The sequence below is a fragment of the Haemaphysalis longicornis genome, unplaced genomic scaffold (genome assembly GCF_048455015.1).
Source record: "Haemaphysalis longicornis isolate Haplotype H1 unplaced genomic scaffold, Haemaphysalis longicornis Haplotype H1 scaffold_1, whole genome shotgun sequence".
Taxonomy (NCBI): domain Eukaryota; kingdom Metazoa; phylum Arthropoda; class Arachnida; order Ixodida; family Ixodidae; genus Haemaphysalis; species Haemaphysalis longicornis.
In genome coordinates this window covers 22,431,558-22,455,319 of record NW_027526203.1, presented here as the reverse complement: position 1 = coordinate 22,455,319, position 23,762 = coordinate 22,431,558, and the positions used below count along the sequence as shown (strand labels likewise).

Sequence of the window (23,762 nt, the reverse complement as noted above, 5' to 3'; positions counted from 1 at the left end):
AGGTCAAGCTCCGGCGGATGGGCTCCCTGTCTGTTCACCAGGCAGGGAGCTCCGGGACCTCTTTGACTACCAGGGTAAGGTCGAAGAAGAAAGTGCCCCCGTCTCCCTGCTTTCCAATGTATCATATGGCATTTCCCAAACCCCCCCCCCAAACGTGATCGGCCCCCGAAAAGGGGCCGCACCGAAGCTTCATTCACACCCTTACCAACAATCGCATCCCAAAAGCCAGATAACTATCCGCGCTTCTTGATTGTTGAATCTCTTGACAAGTCAAATCCTATCTACTCCCAGTCAGTGTTTCTTATCACCCAATTCCTTGAAGGCATCCTTGGCAAGTCTTTCCAAGCCAAGAAACTGAGAACCGGCGAAGTTCTGGTCGAGGTGAACACTCGCCAGCAAGCCACAAGCCTCCTTACCCAGAATCGCATGGCAGATCTGGACATCAGAGTCACACCCCACCGTAGCCTCAATGGCTCTCAGGGTGTGATTTCTGAGCCAGACCTGATAAATGAGACGGAAGCCGATCTGCTCGAAGGTCTGAAAGACGAGGGCGTGACGGCAGTGAGGCGCATCACCATGCGGCGAGATGATAAGCAAATCATGACAAAGCATATAATCTTGACATTTGACCGTTCCACACTCCCTGAATCCATCAAAGCGGGTTTCATTCATTGTTCTGTCCGGCCTTACATCCCGAGCCCGCGGCGCTGTTTCAAGTGCCAACGGTTCGGGCATGGCACCACCTCCTGTCGTGGAAAAACAACGTGTGCAAAATGTTCATCGCAAGATCATGATACAGATAACTGCCAGGCTCAACAATTAATGTGCAGCAACTGTCATGGACCTCATGCTGCGTACTCCCGCACGTGTGAAAGGTTCCAGATGGAAAAGAAAATAATCAACCTCAAAATCACTGAAAACATCACCTTCCCAGAGGCGTGGAGGAGGTTCGCCTCTTTTCCTCTGGGGAGCTACGCCGACGCAGCTCGCCGGGGGGCGGAGCGGCGTCTGGTTTCCACAGGGACCCAGTTCAGCGAGTCTGACCTGGTCCCTCCGTCGCCCCCCTCTGGGTTGCCTCTGGCAGCCCAACCCGCCACCACGCCGCTTGCTGAGGCAGCAGCGGTTGTGGTGGCAACCTCTTCCGTCGGGACTGGTGCCGCTCCCGCCTCTGTCTCCCCATTCTCCAGTGCGTTGGAGGGTACCGAGGTGATGGACACCACGGGCCCCGCACCGGTTCCCACCACCACCGCACCGCCCGTGCCACCTGTGGCGCCCCGGACGCCCTCGGCGGTGGCGGCTCAAACGAAGGGCTCCCGAGGGGGGGCCAAGTCCGGGGGGCCCGGTCCGTCGGGCACCCCTCGGACATCCGCCGACGACATGGATGTCGGGCCGTTCCTGCCTGCAACGCAGCGCAAGGAACGCGTCCTGACGCCAAAGCCTCCCGACAAGCGAAAAAAGGCGAGAGTCACAGCCCCGAAAGACGACACATAAACAAACACACACACACTCCAGTAGCTCTCACACTAAATAATAGGAAGAGAAAACACAATTCAATGGAACTGTAGAGGCCTTCTTGAAAATCTTGACGATGTATACGAAATACTGCATGCTAATCAGCCAAGTGTAATGTGTGTTCAGGAAACACATTTGAATTCCAAGCACACAAATTTCTTGAATAGTTACATGGTCTTCAGAAAGGACAGGGATGGCTGCACACACTCTTCTGGCGGTGTGGCCATATTTGCCCGGAAATCCTTAGCCTGCCACCCTGTCACTCTGAACACTGTCCTTGAGGCTGTAGCAATGCGAACAATATTATTTAATAGGTTGATAACGATATGCTCCATCTACATTCCTCCTGATCATGCACTTTCGAGCTCTGATTTCGAGGCGCTGGTCGACCAGCTGCCCGAACCATACATACTAACAGGCGAACCTATTGCTCACAACTCTCTTTGGGGCTCTTCTCGCACGGATGCCCGAGGTCGCCTGATAGAAAAGTTTCTTACATCCTCCGCATCATGCCTTTTCAACAAAAAACCGCCTACATACCATAACTTAGGACACAATACATACTTGCATCTTGACTTGGCGATTGGTTCCGCAGTTCTCTTTCCATGTCTTGGGTGGGGTGTGGGCACAGACCCATATGGTAGTGACCATTTCCCCACTTCCCTAACGTACATAGGTAAAGGCCCATGCAGTCCATCTTCCCATAACAGGTTTAATGAATCAAAAGCAAACTGGAGCACATTCACAGAAACATCTAAACTACACCACACAACCATAAAACACCTACACGTGGAGGAAGCAGCCCAACTCGTCAGGGCACACATACTCGACGCCGCCGAAAAGTCTATGCCGCAGGCCTCCAGTGCATCCCGCAACCCAAGGAGGCCCTGGTGGAACGAGGACTGTAGGCGGGCGCGAGAGGCCCAGAACAAGGCGTGGGGTGTCCTTCGCCGGTACCCCACGTCAGATAACCTCAATTCTTTTAAACGGGCAAAGGCTTTTGGGAAGCGAGTGCGTCGTGAGTCGAAAAGGGAGAGTTGGCGCACCTTCCTCACTTCCATCAACTCATACACTGACAAACACAAAGTCTGGACACGAATACGAAAACTAAAATGACAACAGACACACAGCCTGCCACTGGTTAGTACAACAGGGGACACACTGGAAGACCAAGCTAACACACTTGCACAACACTTCGAACACGTGTCCAGTTCAGCACACTACACAAACACTTTCATAAAACACAAGACATCTGTAGAAAAGAAGTCCCTGTGTGATAACAAGTCGCACACTTCTTACAATTCTCTTTTTTCAATTCATGAGCTGAAGGTTGCTCTGAACGCATGTAAGCCTTCAGCTCCAGGTGCAGACAAAATCACATACACCATGATACAATACCTACACCCAGACACTTTTGAAACACTCCTACATCTATACAACAACATATGGCTTTCGGGGCACATTCCTCGCTCTTGGAGAGAGGCCATAGTAGTGGCTTTCCTGAAGGAAGGAAAAGACCCTTCCTCTCCCGCTAGCTATCGGCCCATCGCCCTCACAAGCTGCCTGTGCAAGCTCCTCGAGAAGATGATAAACAGGAGACTCATGTACTTTCTTGAGTACAATGGTCTTCTCGAGAGCTGCCAGGCAGGCTTCAGGGCGGGGCGGTCCACGAACGACCAACTCGTCGCGCTCGAGTCCTATATAAAGGATGCTTTCCTCCACAAACAATATTGCATGACGGTATTCTTTTATCTGGAAAAAGCGTACGATACCGCGTGGCGGTATGGCATCCTAAGCGACCTCAAGTCCTTCGGCATGTCAGGTAGAATGATAAACACACTTGCCAGCTACTTGTCTCAAAGAACCTTTCGTGTGCGAGTTGGAACTGCACTCTCTAGGGTTCATGTGCAGGAAAATGGAGTGCCACAAGGTGGAGTTTTAAGTTGCACCCTTTTTATTGTGAAAATGAATTCCCTTAGGAATGCGCTGCCACCGTCAATTTTCTGTTCAGTCTAGGTAGACGACATTCAACTCTCCTTTAAATTCTGTAACTTGTCTGTCTGTGAGCGCCAGGTCCAGCTTGGTGTTAACAAGCTAGCTGGCTGGGCAGATGGCAATGATTTTAAATTTAATCCCAGGAAGTGCACTTGTATTTTGTTTTCCAAGAGGCGTGGTATCCGGCCGGATCCAGACATTCAACTCCACGGTGTCTCTATTCCTGTAAAAAAGGAACACAAGTTCTTGGGTATTATCTTTGACGAAAAGTTGACATTCATCCCACACATAAAACAACTAAAACATAAATGCTTAAAAACAATGAATGTGCGGAAGGCTAGTGCGGAAGGAGCCACACGCCAGGCTCCGCCTGGCGTGTGGCGCCTTCCGCACTATCCCGGTCGAAAGCCTCTATGTGGAGTGCAACAAATGGAACCTACAACGTCAGCGAGCTTACACAGATCTCCTGTATGCTTTTAAAATTTTATCCATGCCTCACCATCCTTTTAAATTAGTTTTTTATGATACGTCCATGACTACACTCCTTTTAAATCGACCATCGATCTCTGCGCCCTTCTCTTACAGAGTTAGAGAGGAGGCGTCAGAGCTTGCTGTCTCCTTTTTAGATACAATCCAAAGTTCTCTAACGGATTTTATAGCACCATGGCTTCTCTGCCCTGTATCATGCGACACATCATTCACACATGTAGATGAAAACCGAGCTCCCGCATGCGCAATTCTGCAGCATTTCTTGTATTTGCAGCAGAAGTATGAGTGCTCTGAATTTTATACGGATGCCTCTAAGACTTGTACCTCTGTGTCCTGCTCGGCGCATGGGCCCGGCCTTAGTGTCACTTGAACAATGAATAGTCATACTAGTATCTTTACGGCAGAGGCTTACGGTGTACTTCTTGTTGTCAATCATATACTTCAAAACCACATCCCACAATCCATTATCTATACAGATTCCCTCAGTGTTGTGCGGGCACTGTCGTCAACAGTGCCTTCAAAAAACCACGTTGCCAATCTGATTGTCAAGGGTATTATGTCTGTGTATGTACGCAAATTTGAACTGGTTCTTTGCTGGGTCCCTGGCCACTGTGGTATTGCCGGGAACGAAGCAGCGGACCGAATGGCTGCTGTTGCTACACTCTCGAATACAGCAGACATAACCACATTACCCTACACCGACGTGAAACCACACATCAGACAACAACTTCGCAAAACATGGCAAACACACTGGAGTGAACAAACAGACAACAAGTTACACGTAATAAAACCTCAATTGGGACCATACACCACCGACACACGCAATAGATACTCTGAAGTCGCCTTGGCCAGATTACGGATAGGGCACACCCATGCAACGCACTCGTATCTGCTGACGGGATCTTCTAGACCCAGTGCAGCAGGTGCGGAAAATCCATATCCGTAGTGCACATACTACTCACATGCAAGACACTTCACACAACACGACACAAACAGTTCAGAGAACTCTACAGACAACATATCCCACTACATCCATCGCAGTTTCTAGGTGACGAAGCCATTGTTTCTGTTAAACGTGTGTTTGAGTATTTGTCAGACGTTAAGTTTTTAAACATCATTTCCTATCACGCATAATCAAATCTGGCCCTATACACCAGCCATCACCATTATCTGTAACTGATTTTACTATGTTCGGTTGACATTTTTTTGTAACCACTTCACTTCAATAAATAAACTTTCCTCTGGCGCTCTTTGCCCTTAGTCGGCCTTGCGCCATTAAAACCCAACCATCATCATCATCATCCACAATCAATCAGTCATTCACAGCATACTAATTACGCTGCCATGACGGCACGCAATGCACATAGCAAGATAGCACGCCAGAGACTGTGCAAAAAAACGGAAAAAGCGGACATCAACGTAATAGCTGCTTCACCTCGCGTCCCGCAAGAACAAACCGTTAAAACATGCTAACATGCGAATACTATAATAAGTAGTGGGATCCCTGTTCTTATTATGCAGAAAGGAGCAGTGTGACACTGCCCCTTTTTAAAGCTACAGCTTTTTTATTGGGGCAGATCCCACTCGGTCAGAAAACTTCATTCATTACCCTTTAGCCTGGTTGCGCGACCGAAAAGCTCTGGCAAGGTCTCTGCACACACGGCGCGTGCGTGAAACCGGGGGCAACAGATTTAGTCTCTCTCTCGCTCTCGCTCAGAAACTGTGCTTGCATTGTGTCAAAATACTAACTTGAAAATCGCATAAACGAACGGTTCTAAACGAGACAACACATGCGTCGATTATGAAAGAGTACAATAGTACCCTTATCTCATAAACCATGTAACGGTGTGCATTTAGATCGTTCGTAGCTGCGTTTACTTAGTGCGCGAAAAATCGTTGCATGGGTTCGTTTTTCGCTTGCGGTTTGGGTGTGTGATGATTTGACGATCGGTTAGACGCACTTTCAGAGAAAGTTGGCCGCACTTTTAGCTTTCGTGCTTCTCTCTGCTTTTGTTAGGCAGGGGCGCTAATTTTTTGAATTGGGTAGTTGTTCTGCACGAGATATGTAACCAACCTGATACCACCTCTAAACTTCGGTGACAAGCGGCACATTTTGCATACTTTCGCAGTATTCTACCCGTATTATAACATCACATTCATGTTGCGTTTCTCTGCACCTCGATGGAGCACCTGAGGTAGTTTTAAAGCAAAGCTTTATACCTCTACCCCCAAAGGGTTCTTTCGCGACCGTTAGTGTCCCCAGAAAACTCCCGCGAACAAATAAAAGAATTTACTGCCACCGCCGGAAATCGAACCTGAAACTAATAGACTAACAAAGCGAGAGCCTGTTGTCTTACCGATTTAGCTACGAGCCCACGCGAAGACGGGGAAGACAGGTGGTGTAGTCACCAAGCACATCTACGGGTTTACCCCCTGCGTTCTCGCTGAATGCCACGTGAAAGCGACACGCGACCACTCATGCCCATTTAGCGGCCCTGTGCGTACCTTGCTCATGTGCTAAGAGTTACAAAGGTTAAAGGAAGCTCCCACCAATGCATGACATCTCACTTTTAGTACGCCAACGTGCTAAAGCCTGTGGCCTCCAGTGTTCACGTAACAAATCACAGCTCCTTGTCGTCCGCCCTCACGCCAAATTAAGGAATACATTCAAATACTCCTTGATGGCCAGACCATCACTCCAAGCCTCAGCATCAAGATACTGGGCTTACATCTCTAGGCAAACACCAAGAGTGACGTCTCCTTGCAGCGCCTCAAAAACAGCATTAATAAAATCATACACATGATCAGGCGAGTTGCCACCAAGAAGCCAGGCCTAAAGGAATCCGGTACCTTTCGATTAATTGAAGCTTTTGTCCTCTCGAGAGTCTCTCACGTCAACTCCCTGTCTTCCTTGCATGGAGATGCTTTATATAATGATTAGAAAGGTGGTTGAGCAGGCCATTGGTCTTCCCCTGAGTGCGTCCACAGTAAGGCTGCCTAGCACGCGGCTTTATACATGCTGGAAGAGCTGATAGAAGGCCATATTTCTAACAAGAAGGTCCGACTCAGAACTTCGGTGGGTAACCGCATGCTTCACTAGATTGGCTGGGCAGCCCAGAATGTCACTCTTTTTGATGTACTCCCAGACTCTTGGCCACTAAAACTAAAGATGCTCCCTTTGCTTAGAAATATGAACCTCTCACACGACGAGGGTCACCGAAAAGCACGGGCTCAAGCGCTAAACACCACCCTCGGTGGGGATCATGCAGTTATCTACACAGACGCCTCCAAAATCGAGGGCAGCAATACGCCATCATCGTGGCTACCTCCAGAACCAACCTCCTTGCTTGTACCTCGCTTAGGACCACAGAAATGATGGCAGCAGAAGAGGCAGCCATCACCTTGGCTCTCACTCAACCAAGGGTTCGGAGGGTAGTCACCGATTACCAGCAAGCCCACTGGAATTACCAGTCGGGTTGGGTGTCCTGACCTGCACTGCGCGTGCTAAAAAACCACTCCCCAAACGGTTGCATTCAGCTCATCTGGACACCCCCTCACGTTTCAATGGTTGGCAACGAATACGCCCACCCAACAAGCCTGCGCTTTACCTCCCGTGTTGTGGAGCTGCACGAGGACAGTCACCCGCTTGTCACGTTCAGGGAGATAACCCAGCATTGTCGCCTTCTGAGACAGACCGTACCTTCGCCTTACTCTGACCTTTCCAGAGGACAAACTACCCTACAGCTCATACAATCCGGGCTCCTTCCTACAACCTACTCGTCTTCACTTAATGCATCCGAATCGCTACGACGTTGAATGTAAATGTTGCTCAGAAGTAGGAACACTCCGCCACGTAATTGGGGTGTGCGAGTTTAGCCCTGAGCACCCTCCTCTCTTTCCGTCAACTACCCAACAAGAGCAATGGGACATGCTGCTGTCCAGGCCCTCTCTACCTACCCAGCTTCAGCGGGTGTACAGAATAGAGACCGCGAGGACTGTATATGGGCCCCACAGAAGAAGGAATCACTCCCCAGGGCTGCACTCAGGGCCGTTCAGAAATCTAAACAGAAGTATTTTTCCCCCTACTCCTTGTCGCCTCCGTCCCCGGCGCAGAGACGGAGAAGTCAGATCGTCTAACACCTGGTTGGAGCTTTTATTATGAAAGAGCTTTTTTATGAAAAACAGTTTCCACTCTTGTGCTGCACCAATACAACTCAACCAAATACCGTTCATGCATCATTTATTGATTTAACCTTACCAAGAATATCTCTTTGAAGTAAGAAATGGTGTGGTTAAGTGCATTTCACTTCTCTCTGGTTTTACTATTTGTAGAGCGATGCGAGTGAATTTAAGTGACGTGGCATGGGTAATCGTTCCGGGTGCCGTTTACAGCTTTGCTTTCCACCACATTCACGGGGTAGATTGGCGCGATTTTTTTTTTACGTTGAGGAATTAAAGGAATGGAATTGAACTTCCTATCAATTCCAGGAATGGGAATGGGCGAACTTCTGTCATTCCGAGGAATTAAAAAGTATGGAATCAAGACAAGTTCTAATTCCTCGGTATGGAATTGGAATGGAATGGGGACGCCCATTCCGTAACAAAGTTCCGCCTGCGCTGGAGGGCATGCACGGACGGCCCAGTCGGCGTGCCACCGATGGCGAGACTGAGAGACCAAGCCCCGACGAAGCAGCCGCTAAACCCACGCCGGTCATGGGGTTGAATTGCGCTGAATCGCACGCTCACGCGACCCAGCCAGTGCTGGGCGATCAATCGCAGGCGATGCAGCCATTTCACCCTCACCTAGTTACGTGGTACCGCCGCTTCGAGGCTCCAAGCCAGCGAAGGGATAAAAAGGAAAGGCGGTGCCTGCTTGCCGGCAGCTGAAAGTCACGTGCGACGCAATGGTAAAAGGGCCACCTATCTTTTTGCTTTGCTGCAAATAGTTTGAAAAGACGAGTTTCCGTTACCCCTGCCCTGTAGCTACCCCTCCTTTCTGCTTTTCGCAACCCTGACGGTCTTCACCTCCCCGTTTACAACTCACATGATGGTTATATTTGTGCGGTTTTTTGTTTTCTTTATTTTTCTCAGACAGCTCCAAGAGGCAGCCGCATCGCCTGACGGGGCCCCGGCCCCCTTACATATGTGCGAAGCCCTTCGGGGGCCCTGCTAGTCGTCGTAGCTCATCCGCGGTCACGGTAACTCGTCACCGCAGTCACGCGGTGTCACGCACCCAAACAGAGTCACGCGGCGTGAAACAACCAAACAGAGGCTTTGCAGAGACACCCGCTTGTTCCTTGATTCCGAATTCCGGCCAAAAGTTAAAAGGGTACACGAAATGAGTATACATAAGCAGATCACTCAAAACTCCCGGAACCGCTTGCAGCGGCCTTACATGTGCCCAACATTTAGCGGAATGAAAACTGCTGGTACATGTGAGGCAAAATTTATGCTGGCCGCGTTCATTAAGTTCATTAACAAATTGCTTTCAAGCCACGATGTTAACCTGTATGAATCACGAAGCAAAATATTGCACGACACAACTGTATCGACACGTCCCTACCCGGACAGTTTCACGGAAGAACAAGCGAATGTTTGTAATTTGTGATTTTGCATTCTTTGTTACTACCTTGATGAAATTGGAAAGGATAGCAGTGTTATCCTTCACGGCTAACATGGGTCTGCCTGTTTCATGGCGGCATTGTGACGCGCCCGAGGAGTGTCGTTATGTGAATTGTTATAAAACTGACTCATAGTCGACCGTAAAGGCCAAATAAGAGAAAACTTCCAATTAGTATGCAGTCGTTTCAGCTCACCAACGACTAACGTACAATTTCCTTCCTGATAGTTTAGTGCATCCCCATGTCTCACCAACGTCCAAAATCGCTTCCAAATAAATCTCATAAATATATATATAAATACAAATAAATAAATATATAAAAATAAATGAATAAATAAATTCTCAAATAAATCTTTCTCGCAGCAGACGAAAACTCCGATCAGTCACACGACATTGTTGCTCACCCGAACGAAGGCCGCCTGGAAGCAGCCAGTCCGCCGCTGCTCAACCCAGCCCCCCGTTCCGTCCTCGTGGGACGTTTCGGTCACTCCCCAAGCCTGGTGTGCCAGCTCCTCCGAATCGAGGGTCACGCGGTCCCAAAGAGCTTCAGAATGGGCAGCACCTGGGCCCTTAAATAAAGAACGAGAATGTTGTCACATAAGATGCACTTGACACCGATGAAGCAGACAGGCTGCATCGCCCTAAGGTAAGGTCTCAGTACGTGTCTCCTTAGTGTCGATGCTGCTGCAGGAATTTCGATGCGACTTAAATGATTAGTAACCTGCTGTTCCTCTGCTGCGCCATATCTCCAGAGGTTCCAATATAATCCAGTTGTGTCAAAGCGATTCAAGTACTCAACCACCGGCATGCTGTGGGTCCTGTGGGGGCACTAGTATCTACGAAAATCAACGCAGTACTCTGACCGCTTTTCGTTTCCGTCCGATTTTGCGTGCGCATGTACGGCGAAATTTCTTTCCGGAGACTGGCACGATACCATTTCTGAGCTAAAATGGTTTATATACCCTTGATAAGCGCTTAAACGTGGGCTATTGGCCACGCATGAGAAATGTTCCCCCCTCCGCGAACAGAGGTATTCCCCCAAGCCCAGCACCGGCCCGACCACACACTGCAGCCTCTTGTTCTTGTACGGGTGCGTCTACTGCGGAAGCCGTATAGGCGGCTGCAGATACCGAATAAAATGCAGCAGCTAAAATCTTCAAAAACGCCTCGTAACCTAATGAGAAAAAGTCAGGCGATAAACTCAGTAAGCGGTCTTGTGTCGAAACCACATAGAATTGCGCTAGATTTCGCAGGATTTAAAAATATCCTCGAACACACAAGGTATTGCAAGAATCGTTACCCCGGACACCTCGTCCGGCATGCGCGCTTTCCCGTTCTGAAGCTTCCATCATCGACGGTGGCAAGCCATGGGCAACGCCTTAGCGTACTCGCCCCATCCACTGCTGTATTTTATCAAATGCACCTCACAGATATGTGGGGAATGCCACCTCGTTGCAATCGAAACAGTAGTCGCGTTACCAAATGAAACCCGAAGCCTAGTGTTAATCGACCACATTTAGGGGAAATCCCCAATGCGGAGTATGTTTCTGCGAAGGAAGGTTTGACATCCACCTCAATATAGCCATACGGCTACAAAGGAAAGCTATACAGCTCAGAAACTTCGCAGTTGAAGAAAAATTCGTCCTAGACCAGGACGAATTTTTTTAAGTGCGAATGCACTTCTTAAGCGAGCCTGAATCGTCCGCCGCCGTCGTCCGCATAGCAACAGCTGCGTGTGCGGGCGCTCCTCGTCTTCCTCCTCGTCTTCCCTAGCAACGGGGGGAGATGGGCGCGCGCTACTCTCCTCCTCCTCTCTCCGCTCAGTGACTGCGGGTGTTGGGCGCCTCGTCTCCAGTTCGGGCGGGAGAGCTCTCGCTCGCGTAGCGGACGCTCCGCATTCCGACGCGTGAGGGCGCTCGTGTAGCCCTCGCCGTAACGGCGGGCGCTACTCTCCTCCTTCTCTCTCCGCTCAGTGACTGCGGGTGTTGGGCGCCTTCTCTCCACTCCAAGATCACGATATCCACCGTAATCGCGCAATCAACAACCGTGCATTCGCACTTACACACTCTCCCCCTCGGGGAAGTGCGAGGGAATTTTTGTTTGCTTTAAACAGCTCTGCTGCTAGAAATCAATCTCTGGAGTCTTATTTCTGCTGGCTACGTTATCTCTGTATGGCTACTGAGCTCGACAGCTGAGGGTACAATCAACCAATAAATCAATACGCCTTTCACTGCACTGTACATAAATACATCTGCAGGGTGCTCTACAGGTCGGAATCCAGAACTCAAGGGTGGGTTGTGCAAGGGGGCCTTGCGATATATGAAGTTCTAACATCCTGTTTGTGCATTTCGAAGCAAAAATACAGTCTCCTGGAATGGGCTATTCATGCATTGTGTTTGTACGCAGCTGCCACACTGTGCTTTCAGAGATGGTGCTCTAGTCCGGTTTAATGGCTTTGACATCACTGACCGTCATGCAGTGTGTCAGACACGGGACTGTAAGCACTGAATCTTTAAGCAAGTTACACATGCATTGCCAAGGCCTGATCAGTAGAGCACTTGTTCGGGGAAGGAGTGGTCCTCTGAGTTATAAGAAATGACCGACCGAAATGTGACCAACCCTGAGGGCATTCCCTCTCTCGTTCTCTTTGTCTGTCTGTCTGTCTGTCTGTCTGTCTGTCTGTCTGTCTGTCTGTCTGTCTGTCTGTCTGTCTGTCTGTCTGTGTGCGTGGGCGACCTGTTCGATAGGAACAATGTTCGTGACAGTTTTATTCTAAATAGTCAAAACACGTCCTCTTTTGGGAGACGGTTTCAGAGGAGTGTAGCTTCTGTCTGATCGATCGGAGCTTTCACATGTCCATCCTCGCGCATACCTGATGCGGCGTGGATGACTCAGAGGCTGGGGGCGCCGAGGGACGAGGCTGGCTCCACGGAAAAGTGAAGGCGCTGCGTCCCCCGTGTGCCGCTGCAGGATGGAGCCAGGCGGGTTAGAGGCCGGAACGGCGTTGAATACTTCCGCCGGCCACGGCCAGCACTCGGTTGGCGCAGAACGCGAAGCTGACGACGCCACGGCTCCAGACCCACTTCGAAGGCGACGTGAGGGCAGACACAAGCATGTACAGTAATCGCTCGTTATAAGGAAGTCAGCGGGACGGCCAAAAATTTTGTTATAAGCGGTATTTCGATATAAGCGTTCATTCAAGAAAAACTAAAGTAGTTGGTCTTTAATTGCGCCAAAACTTCGAGGAATAAAAACATATTCTATTCAGAGAAGCAAAACTTTATTTCGAGTGCAAAAAAGGCAGTGAGCTTTGACTGTTCAAAGGTGCGAGCAACTCCTGCTCGAACTTGACGATGCCTTGCACGAGGGTGTGGTCGCCGTGATTGGGCGCCGTGAAGAGCTGTGACTGGCGGCCGAATGCCTCGCAGACTGGAGAGCGAATGAGGAGGGAAGGTAGTGGCAACATTTATAGGGACGCGCCTGGGTCGCGGAACGCTACGAGATTTTCGTTCTGGGAGAGGCCGCAAATGCCATGGCTAAGTTTGAGGTTGTGCTCGTGAGCTCAAAAAACGGCTACCGGTTCATTCTGGGTCAGAGTGAAATCATGAAAACAGACCGGTCTTTCGCAAGGGACTTTGCGTGATCAATGTACAATTTTTTTTTCCGAGGTGAGCAGCCGTGACTATGCCAAAACAAAAGTTTTTCAGCGCTCCGTTGTCGATGACGCTGCAAATTCTACGGTTCGTCCACGCCATTGACCAATGTCTAGGAAAAAAATTCAATGACCCTGTCACGCATTTGGATCGTTTGACTAAAGTCGAATGGCGCGCATTGAGCATGACCGGTTCGAGAAAATCGCCGGGAAAACACCGGCTTGCATTGACACGACATGTTGACAGCCTGACTCGCCGCTGGGTCGCCGCCACTCGGAGATGCCGCCGCTCGCCTCTTCGCTCTAAGCGGGTCACGCGCTTCGTGTGCTTCGAGTAATGCGGCCCAAAATGCATCTGTTCGGGTTGGGACCAGAAGAAATTTCGAATGAAGTGGTATTTCGAGTAAAGCGATTTCGTTATAACGCGGCATTGCTGTATATACTGCACACGCCAACGAACACTCATCACTCAAGAATGAAAGGCTGGTTCGCGCGAAACGTAACAGACAAAGCAGACGCCACATATTATGCTCGACTGATCGGTTCGGTAAAAAAAATGGGGTAGTTGATTCAGCGCAGTGAAAAACAGAAACAGGCATTCAGACAGGAGACATGCGCCATGAATGCAGAATCATCAGGTGGTTAAAGAGCGTAGTAAAGAACGCGTTCACTGTCAGGCAAGATAAGATAGCCTTGCGCGGAGCGGCGAATACGGATTCGAATAGCAGGCCGGGGCAACGAATGATAGAAGTCATGGATGTAGTGGGATGACGCGTTTTGCGTTGGTCGGAGCTAACATTATTGCAGCCGCCCGAGACGTCGGCCGCCGGCCTGTCATTGGGTACTCAAATCACAAAAATGAATCAAACAAGCGCCACAGGGTGACAGAGTTAGAAGTGTCTTAAGGTTTATCTTTACTGCTCTCATGGCCAATAAAAGTCAACATCGTTGGTGGCGTTGACAGTGAGTGAAAAATCGCCGTTCGCAAAGATTTCATAGCGCCACCTTTCGGCACCAACTGCCACCCTTGGATTTTAAGACGCTGCCGCAACAAATGGCATGCGAGCAGGCTGGGGAAATTGTCACCGCTAGGGTGGTTCTGACGCAATGCGAACACAGCCGATAACGCTATCCCGTTTCCCCTTTGACTCGCTTAAAGGAGCCATGAAGAAAAAATACAGCTTCGTGTAATTTGAAAGAACTAGGATTCAGTATCTCACTCAGCTTCATTACAGCCCCAAAAGATATTTTTTCAACGAAAACAATTCAAGAAGTATTTAAAAACTTTCAAATTTTGCGCCACAGTGACGTGTTATGAGCAAGAATGACGTCATACGGGCCAACAATAAAAGATAATTTTCAGTGCGTTAACTGCACGTTAGCATTCAAGTGATGCGGTCAAATGGAACTAGAGGTCCCATTACAGACGTCCAGTCATGTGTATTCGCGACAGGTCAGTTAGGCGGCCGCCAATCGCACAAACAAGGTTCCGTGACGTCATAGAAAAGTTGCGGGAAATTTCTAGGGGGTCGCGACTGCTTCACCCGTTTTCTTTAATATCTCCGTTATTTGTTCGAAGATTGCGATGATATTGGTATCATTGTTATAGGGACTAAGCAGTCTTTCTAATAAACCCAACTTGTATTTTGTCTCCATGGATCCTTTAAGCGTACCCCATTGTATGCATCAATTGTAAGCTCTAAATTTTGAATAATTCGGTGACCAAGCGAGCTTTGTGAGCGGAATCTTCAACCCTGTGTCGGTTTATTTCGGAGAAGGTACACTTCGAAATGTACGGTGAGTGGACGGTTAGACCGACTGAGCACCTCTAACGTGTGCGAAATCTCAGCACAAGCCTTTTCGTTACTTCGCCTCCACCAGAGAAGCGGCTACCGCGACGGGGATCAAACCCATGACATCGGGCTTTGCAGTGCAACGTTTTGGCCTTGCGCCGCCGCGGAAAGTAAGCGACCTTAAGTTATTTGAGGGGCGTTGAGCAGCAATGTTCGCTCAGCTCATGGATACCTGGCCTCAGATTAGCCGTGTTTATTCTTCTTCTAGAAAAGAATTGTGGTTTTCCAAAAATTTTCAGGTGGTGTTTCACGTATTGCTATCAAACTTTAAAGGTATTAGCGTTGCTCGATAGCAAATAAAACTGCATTCGCATGAAGATGCCCTCCGATCGATGTATGGACAAGACACCGCAGTAACAGAGGTGGAGGAGGTGCAGTTCAAGGATGAAGCGCGATTGAGGGAGACTACGGAATTGTTCAGATGACCTACGAGTGCTTGAAGCACGTCTGACTGCTGAAAAAATGCATGGCTTTGTTTTTTTTTTTTTTTTTTTTTTTTGCCTCCACAGGTTCTCAGGCTGAAAATGAAACCCTTCACCGCGTTTTTAGCACCGCAATCTGGAGCCATTGAGCCACGCTGCAGGTACACTGGTTAAGCTAGGCACAGGTTTACGACTTATTTTCGGAAACAGACTGAACAATACTATGGCTGCCAGCGTCAGAAAACGAGTCCAAAAACTCACCGATACTCATACGGTTGACCTCTAAAATCTTTCCCGGCTATATTCTGCTAACTATGCACAAATGTTCCCTTCGCTGGAAACGATTGCGGGCTGCCCTATGCGTGTTGCACTAATGCGGTAAATGGGAGCAGTATAAAGTTGGTAGGCAGCCGGCACCGAAACGCCCAGTTTAATGCTTTGTCTTTGGCACTAAAGAAAACCAGCAGTCCAGAACGGAGAGAACATACGGGAGTAGTTGCCGTTTTTTAAATGAACCAGTTTTAGGTTGATTGATTGAATCACTGATTGAATAATTGAGTGATTGATTGATTGATTGATTGAATAATTGAGTGATTGATTGATTGATTGATTGATTGATTGATTGATTGGTTGATTGATTGATTGATTTATCGATTGATTGATTGATTGATTGATTGATTGATTGATTGATTGATTGATTGATTGATTGATTGATTGATTGATTGATTGATTGATTGATTGATTGATTGATTGATTGTAGTGTTTTAACGCGCCGATGCAACGCAGACGATGAGGCACGCGTAGTGGAGGGCTCCGGATTAATTTTGACAACCTGGGTGCTGGGCATGCTAATCAACGGCAAAGGCAACAAGGAGAACTTCATGAGAAAGCTGGCAACCAAGACCGCAAGCACGATGCGACTGCTACAGCGAGTGTCAACCAAGAAGGCGGGCACGCGTGAAGAGGGGTTGTCGAGACTGGTACAGTCCTTCGCAATCAGCCACGTTGCCTACACGGCCACATACCACAAGTGGACGCAGACTGAAAAGGCCAAAATCGACATTGTGATACTTGAGCGAGTCAATGAGTACAAGAAGACTGCTGTAACTAGGCAGCCACAACACGGTAGACGAGCTCATCGAGGCGCATCTGGAGGCGCAGCGAGATCGGCTATCGTCAACCAAGACAGGCAGAACCATTCTCGATACACTGGGCCAAGGACACCGAACCACGGGAAGACAACTGCAAGAACTCGATGCAGAAATGCGGGCAAACATACGCATGAATGAGCCCCATACCGAAGAACGTACACCCAGAATACAACCGAGAAAGGAGGAGGGCAAGAGCCAAGTACATCGTCGAGGAACACGGCGACGACCCAAGAACGAAGTACGTCGACGCGCCGTCTACGGTCAAGGCAGATACGTCGCGGTCACGATTAACGCAAAAACAGGAAAAATAGCCACGGCAGCGAGCGCAAGGGGCGAGAACGCCAAGGAGGCTGATAAGGTCGCCTTAGCCCTGGCAATGACTGAAAGCGACTGCGACACAATATTGAGCGACTCCCAAGAAGCCGCCCGAAACCTGGCGAACAGACGCGTAAGAAGCAAGGCAATCAAGATCATCAAGAATACGGGTACCCGAGGAGACCGCAGGATGGAAGTCGGGTGGAGGATTCCGGCGCACACGGGCGAAGGCTCGTCACACTCCCCGAGCCACAACGAGACGGCCCACAGGGAGGCGCCCACACTACCACACCCCGCCCCCAGAGTCGAAAACCGCCCCGAGTGGGAATGGTGGACAGACACCAAAGGCAGGGCCCGAGGCTAGGGCCAAGCACTAAAGAACGCGCGACTGTCCAGAAGAGAATACCTCCCGCCCCCTCTGGCGCTGAGCCGCAAAGAGGCGACTATTCTCAGAACGCTACAGACGACGTCGGTCACGTCAGCGGCGACACTACAACGCATGTACCCAGATTAGAACAGAAGCAGGCTATGCTAGACATGCAAAGGGAGCTGGCTCAGCGGTGGCACATCATGTGGGACTTCGCACCGACCCAGAAGGCGCGAGCTTCGAAGAGTACCTGGCACAACTACAGGAAGCCATCGAATCGAGAGACAAGACGAAGCAAAGAGTGGGGGCCTTCCAGCAGGTCTTTACTGCACTCGAAAAGCACGGACTCCGTGAAGGGCCCTGCGTCTAGTAGCGTAGCGAAGAAGATGCGCCTACGGTCCGCGTCGGCAGGGGGTCCTAACAAACCGCCGCCCACTGCCAGATCGATGTGAATAAACTCCTTTCCGGTTCATTTCAGTACAAAGATTTTTAACGTGCGCCGAAATCTCGTACACACTGGCGTTTTTGATTTTCGGCCCCATCAGAAAAGTGACTGCCGCGGCCGGGAATCGAACTCACAGCCTCGTGCTCAGCAGCGCAACGCCTTAGCCACTGAGCCACCGCGGCGGGCGAACCATTTTTAGGTAAGAATGAATGAAGCCTTTCAAAGGGGTCCTGAAATACCTTCCGCCGATGCATGGATGTACATGTAACCAAATAAAGCAATGTATTACAATCTCCTCCCGCAAGAATTTTGTTAAAGCGATGAGTATTAGCTGCGAAATCGTAAATCAAAAACCGCGCATTATCGTCGCGCCGCTTTCCCTCCTCTTTTCAACTAATTTTTCGCTGTTGACGACGCGCGAGCCTTCCCTCCCATGATGCTGCGCTCCTCAGCGGTGACGTACTTCCGCTATTGCGCTCCTCAGACTGCCGTCTGCTACGGGCAAGCTTTGTTGACACCATTATTCCCGCACTCCGCTCAAGGCAGGAAAAGCGAACGAAAAATCTGGCCGCATGTGTGCGGCGGCCTGGCCTTGCGATTTCGCGGTGTACGTTGCTGCAGATGCTATCGGCGGCACGTGACTTTTTATCGGCGGCGAACTCGCAGCCGCACGGGGAGGATCGTGCGCTCGTTCCCTTTGATGCACCGCGCACTCTTTATCCAAAAAGCGCCGTATGAGATGTGGCCCCGCTTGAGCCGGGTGTTATTTTGCGGTGGTGGTAATTCCTGCCGGCGAAATGTGAAAAAGACATTTTAAACCGATACAGAACCTGTGCACAAAACGCTTCAATCATGTGACCAGTTCAGCTTGAGGCGACGCGTGGTGGAGAGCGGCAACATTGGCAAAACATGCTCCGCCGCGGTTCTGAGCTTTCTCGCTCTGGAGCGAGCGCCATTTCTTTGACAATCTCAAACATCGGTTGCCTTGAAAACAAGGCACAAACCGCTCTAGATGTCAGTTACGGATGCGTGATCCCGGTTCAGCTCGGGGCCCCACCTCGCGACATGTGGGCACTGAAGGCGTACCACTCACTCCCACTTGGAAGTGCTAGATTCGTTTGGCATTACAGGAGGCGATGGTGTGTGTGTTGTGGACGCCTTTGTTTCGCAATGAAATGCGACGTTGTGCTTCTGCGGGTGGATAGTGCTTCCCATGGTCTGGATTATCCTTCTCGAGTGACGTACGACTCAACCTCGCATGGGATATGTGCAGTGTGCGTGGCTAAAAGCCATCTTGACTTGTGCGCCAGAAATAAGTGGCCTGCTGTTCGTCCCCGCAAACCGCGCGCGAGGTGAGTGCCGAATTTACGACAGGCAGGAGGAGGCAACCCATCGTCTGTCAATCGCGGTTCAGACTTGCAACGCATGTTGTGACGTTGTGCTCGTTCGAAACGCATCTCTGGATTGTTTTGAAGTTGAATAAAGTGTATGCGTCAAACCCGGAAATTCGGCTCAGGGCGTTCTCTGCGATTGCACAAAATAAGCGCCACGGGGCTTCAACGCTTTCTTTATGGAACGTACTCAGGTAAGAGACTATCCATGCCGTGTTATGGACGTGTTGAATTCAATGCAAAGGGTTAAGTGCTTGTTTACACTTGTTTCGTTTGTCGTAAAATGTCCAAGCACTCCGGCACTCCACTGGCAGTCCAGCCGGCGAGCCGACGCTGAGCAGACGACTCATCTCTTTGCCGGAAGTGCTTGAAAAAGCCGCCCAATAGCAGGATGTCTAGCTCATGACGTACATCTGGGAATCGATGACGTAGACATGTGAAGATGGCAACGTCCAAAAACATGAAGGGAATGGTGAGAAAAAAGCGACAAACTTTGCAACAAAAGTGTGAGCTTTCCCCTGCACGTAAAAAGAGTAATACTTGGCACTGGCGACGTTGCCGACCAAATCTAACGATTGCGCTAGTTCATTTATTGTGCTCAAAACGCTTTTCAGGACCCCTTTTAATGAAAGAAAATGAATAGAAACGCGAGTTGAGATTTAGGACCAATCCCTTTCCTTCAGACTACACGTGAGATGTCCCGTCCCTTCCTTTCCGTAATAAAGAGGACTTCTAAAGACGATAGTAGTTCTTGGGCTACTTGAACCCGGAAATTTTCGCCTGTCTGTATGTTTATTTGTCTGTCTGTCTGTCTGTCTGTCTGTGACTCGATTCAGCCGCCCGGCCAAAGCCATGCGAAGTCTGCGCAATAGTCTTATATGCTCGCAGCGAAATTTAAACGTCCAAGTCCAGTTTATCTGTTCATACTTGCCAACATTGTTCAACAAGGACATGTAAGACAGAAAATTAATACACAGGGAATATATACAGTGTTCCTTTATAAACAAATTCCTAAATGATTAATTTTTGCGAAATGAAATACTATATCTTCTGCAAAAAAAAACACTGTCGCTTGCTGTCCCCCGCGCCACCATAGCTTGTGGCGGAATTTTAAGAATTGAGGAGGGAGCAGTTATGAAACGTTCCACTTGATAGGTTGCACTTTATGCTTAGAACTGAAGGTAGCAGAGGCGCAGACCTGGTTTATCTGAAGTGGCGAAGAGGAGGGGAGAGGAGGAGCAACACGCACAGCTGTTGCGAAGAGGAGAGAGTGACGTTATCACAGCTGGCGTGGAGGGGGGAAAGGTGCGGACGGACGCCGGAAGAACAACGGACATAGCCCCGAGCAAAAGATGCTTTGCATCTAAAAACTGCGGAGATTTAGCCAGGCCATGATTGTGACTCGACGTGCGGGAAAAATTCGCTGACTCCGCGGCGGTGAATGCGAGAAAACGTTCTGCGGGACTTATTTTCGGACAATTCAGTTGAAATCAGCGTGCCCGAGTATAGTTGGTGTTATATTCGTGTATTCCACTGTAATACGAAGCGAGAGGCTGCAAGCGAGCGGCGGCCCTCGTTTGCCCCGCTTCTCGGGCGCGGAGCAAATGAGGAAGAGGGCGATCTCTTGGAAACAATAAATGCTCCCCCGATTTTTAGCGTGGGAAGCCAATCGTCTCTACGCCAGCATTGCGTCAGCTCCTTCTTCGCGGCGCTCAGCGCTTCCGCCCTGTTTGGGCGACTTCGTAACGTCCTAACTTCCGGGGTTTCCGCTGAGATGATCATAACACTTTTGGCAACGAGGGTAAATTCAGTTTTCGTGCAAGTCATTGCACATACTTCGTTCATGTTCACCCATGCCCACCTACGGTGCCTTGGAACCTTTTCACGGGGAAGGAGTAGCGTGGACGGGGTACCCGGAGTGCGCTAAAATTTTCTTAGACGCCAACAACGTTCCGGACGCGAAGAAAAGATCGGTGTTCCTGACCTGCTTCGGACCCGCAACCTACTCGCTGCTGCGGAGCCTGCTTACTCCGAAGACTCCCTACGAAGTGCCGATTAACGAGATATTCACCGTGCTGTCGCGCCACTACGTGTCCAAGCCCTCCGTCGTGGTGTCACGCTTCAAATTCAACAGTCGCACCCACCAACCTGGAGAAGCTGTCAGCGACTACATCGCAGCCTTGAAAAAGCTTTCTTCAGAATGTGAGTACGGTACTTTCCTACCGGACATGCTTCGGGACCGACTCGTTTGTGGCATAGCTGACGTAACAATGCAACACCGCTTGCTCGAAAAAGTACATTTAACGTCTGACTCTGCGGTGAAAGTCCTCGTTGCAATGGAGACCACGAAGAATGACTCAAGCATGTTGATGAGGAAACTGAGCATGGAGGAGACCCAAGAAATTTATGTCGTGAAGAGGGCGCCGGGGATAGGCCATATAACTTGCTACCTCTGCGGAGATGCGCACTACGCAACTGCTTGCAAGCATGCTAAGGCACGATGTGGCGCATGCGGTAAGGTAGGTCATCTAGCCAAAGTATGCCGTTCAAAGAAAGCGTTTGACGCTGACAGCGAAAATCACTTCAACAAAGGATTCAAGAAAAGAGGACATCCAGTGAATGCTGTAGGGAGCGCGGAAATTCCTTCGCCTTGTCGGACACCGACATACGAGACGTGGTCAGTGGCAAGTTCCGGAACCGCTCCGCCATTTTTCGCAATTGCTAAAGTAGCCGGAAAATCGCTAAGAATGGAGCTCGACACGGGGGCCAGCTTCTGCATCATGGGAGAGAAACCGTTTCATGGGCGATTTCCTGGGCTAACAATAGAGCCCTTGGACGTTGTTCTGAGAAGCTACTGCGGAAAAGTAACACCTGTCAAGGGTAAAGTTACCGTTCCGGTACAGTTCGGCAACCGGCAAGCGACCTTGCCGTTGTTTCTCGCCCCTGACCAGTGCCCTACACTCCTAGGAAGGAACTATATTAGTGCTCTCGATCTAGACATCACCGAAGTTTAGTCCATTAAGTCACTTTCGACCGTGGACGAGCTGCTTTCGCGCTACAAGAGCGTGTTCTCCGAAGGTCCTGGAACCCCAAGGGAGTGAAAGCCGAGCTATTCGTAAACGAAGGTGCAGTTCCAAAGTTTTTCAAGCCCCGCACGATTCCGTTCGCACTTCAGGACGGGGTTGCAGAAAAACTGGAAAAAATGCAACGCGAAGAAGTACTCGTACCTGTCAGATCGTCTGAATGGGCAGCCCCGATAGTTCCAGTTGCGAAGGAACACGGCAGCATTCGCGTGTGCGGAGATTTAAAGCTGACGATTAATCCTGTCACGGTGCTAGAAAAGTACCCAGTGCCGAGAGTCGAGGACCTGTGGGCCAAGCTTTCCGGAGGTCAGAAGTTTACGAGGCTTGATTTGAAGGATGCGTACCATCAAGTGGAGCTGGACGAAGAATCGCAGATGCTTTGCACGATCAACACTGCGCAAGGTCTTTTTAAATACACCAGGCTTCCCTTCGGCGTTTCCTCAGCTCCAGCCATTTTTCAGAGAGAAATGGAGAACTTGCTGCAGGCCTCGCCTCACGTCGCCGTGTATTTCGACATCATTGTGACCGGAAAGAATGACGCCGAACACTTCACAAATGGGAACTGTGTCCTGCAACACCTCGAAGATGCAGGCCTGAAGCTTAAGCTCGAAAAATGCACTTTCCTCGTCAACGAGGTGAAGTACCTCGGACACGTCATCAACGCCGAGGGCCTGCGCCCAACACCGAAGAAGGTTGACGCTGTCTTGAAGGTGCCAAGTCCCGGGGACGTCCGACAGCTGCAAAGCTACTTGGGGCTCATCAACTTTTACAGGCGTTTTCTACCAGACCTGTCATCAGTGCTCCGAACGTTGTACTTGCTGCTCGTGAAAGACGCGCGGTGGAAGTGGACAGCGAAGAGGAAGAAGCTTTCAATAAAACCAACGAGCTGCTGACTTGCGCACCCGTCCTACAGCACTTTGATCCGACAAAGCTCATCGTCGTCAGCTGCGATGCTTCGCCGTACGGCGTGGGAGCTGTTCTCACACAGCGAGACGAAACTGGAGAGCACCCAGTGGCTTTTGCATCGCGTAGCCTTCTGCCATCAGAGCAGAAGTATACAGCCAACTTGACAAAGAAGCCTTGGCCATAATATTTGGAATCACCAAGTTCCATCAATACCTGTGGGGCCATGATTTCGAGGTGATGACGCATCACAAACCCTTGCTGGGACTGCTGGGACAGGAAAAACCGATTCCAGAGCGGTCATCACCCCGAATGATTAGATAGGCAATCACGCTTTCGGCGTACAGGTACCAGCTCATCTACCGACCGGGAGCGTGCATCAGCAACGCCGACGCCTTGAGCCAGCTGCCGCTACCTGCACAAAAAACGTACATCCCACAGCCCTCAGATATCTTCATGCTTGAAGGATCCTATCCATGACTCCTGTCTCCTTCGACTATTTCGAAGGCAACCCTTCGTGACCCCATACTGTCTCGTCTGCTTCAAGCGTTAATGTCAGGTGAC

At 49.9% G+C, this 23,762-nt stretch overlaps 1 pseudogene; it reads right to left on the bottom strand.

Annotated features, from left to right (window-relative positions):
* Positions 1–23,557: 23,557 nt before the first annotated feature.
* The window catches only part of LOC144158157 (serine/threonine-protein kinase DCLK1-like), a 62,373-nt pseudogene continuing 62,168 nt past the window's right edge, over positions 23,558–23,762 (bottom strand).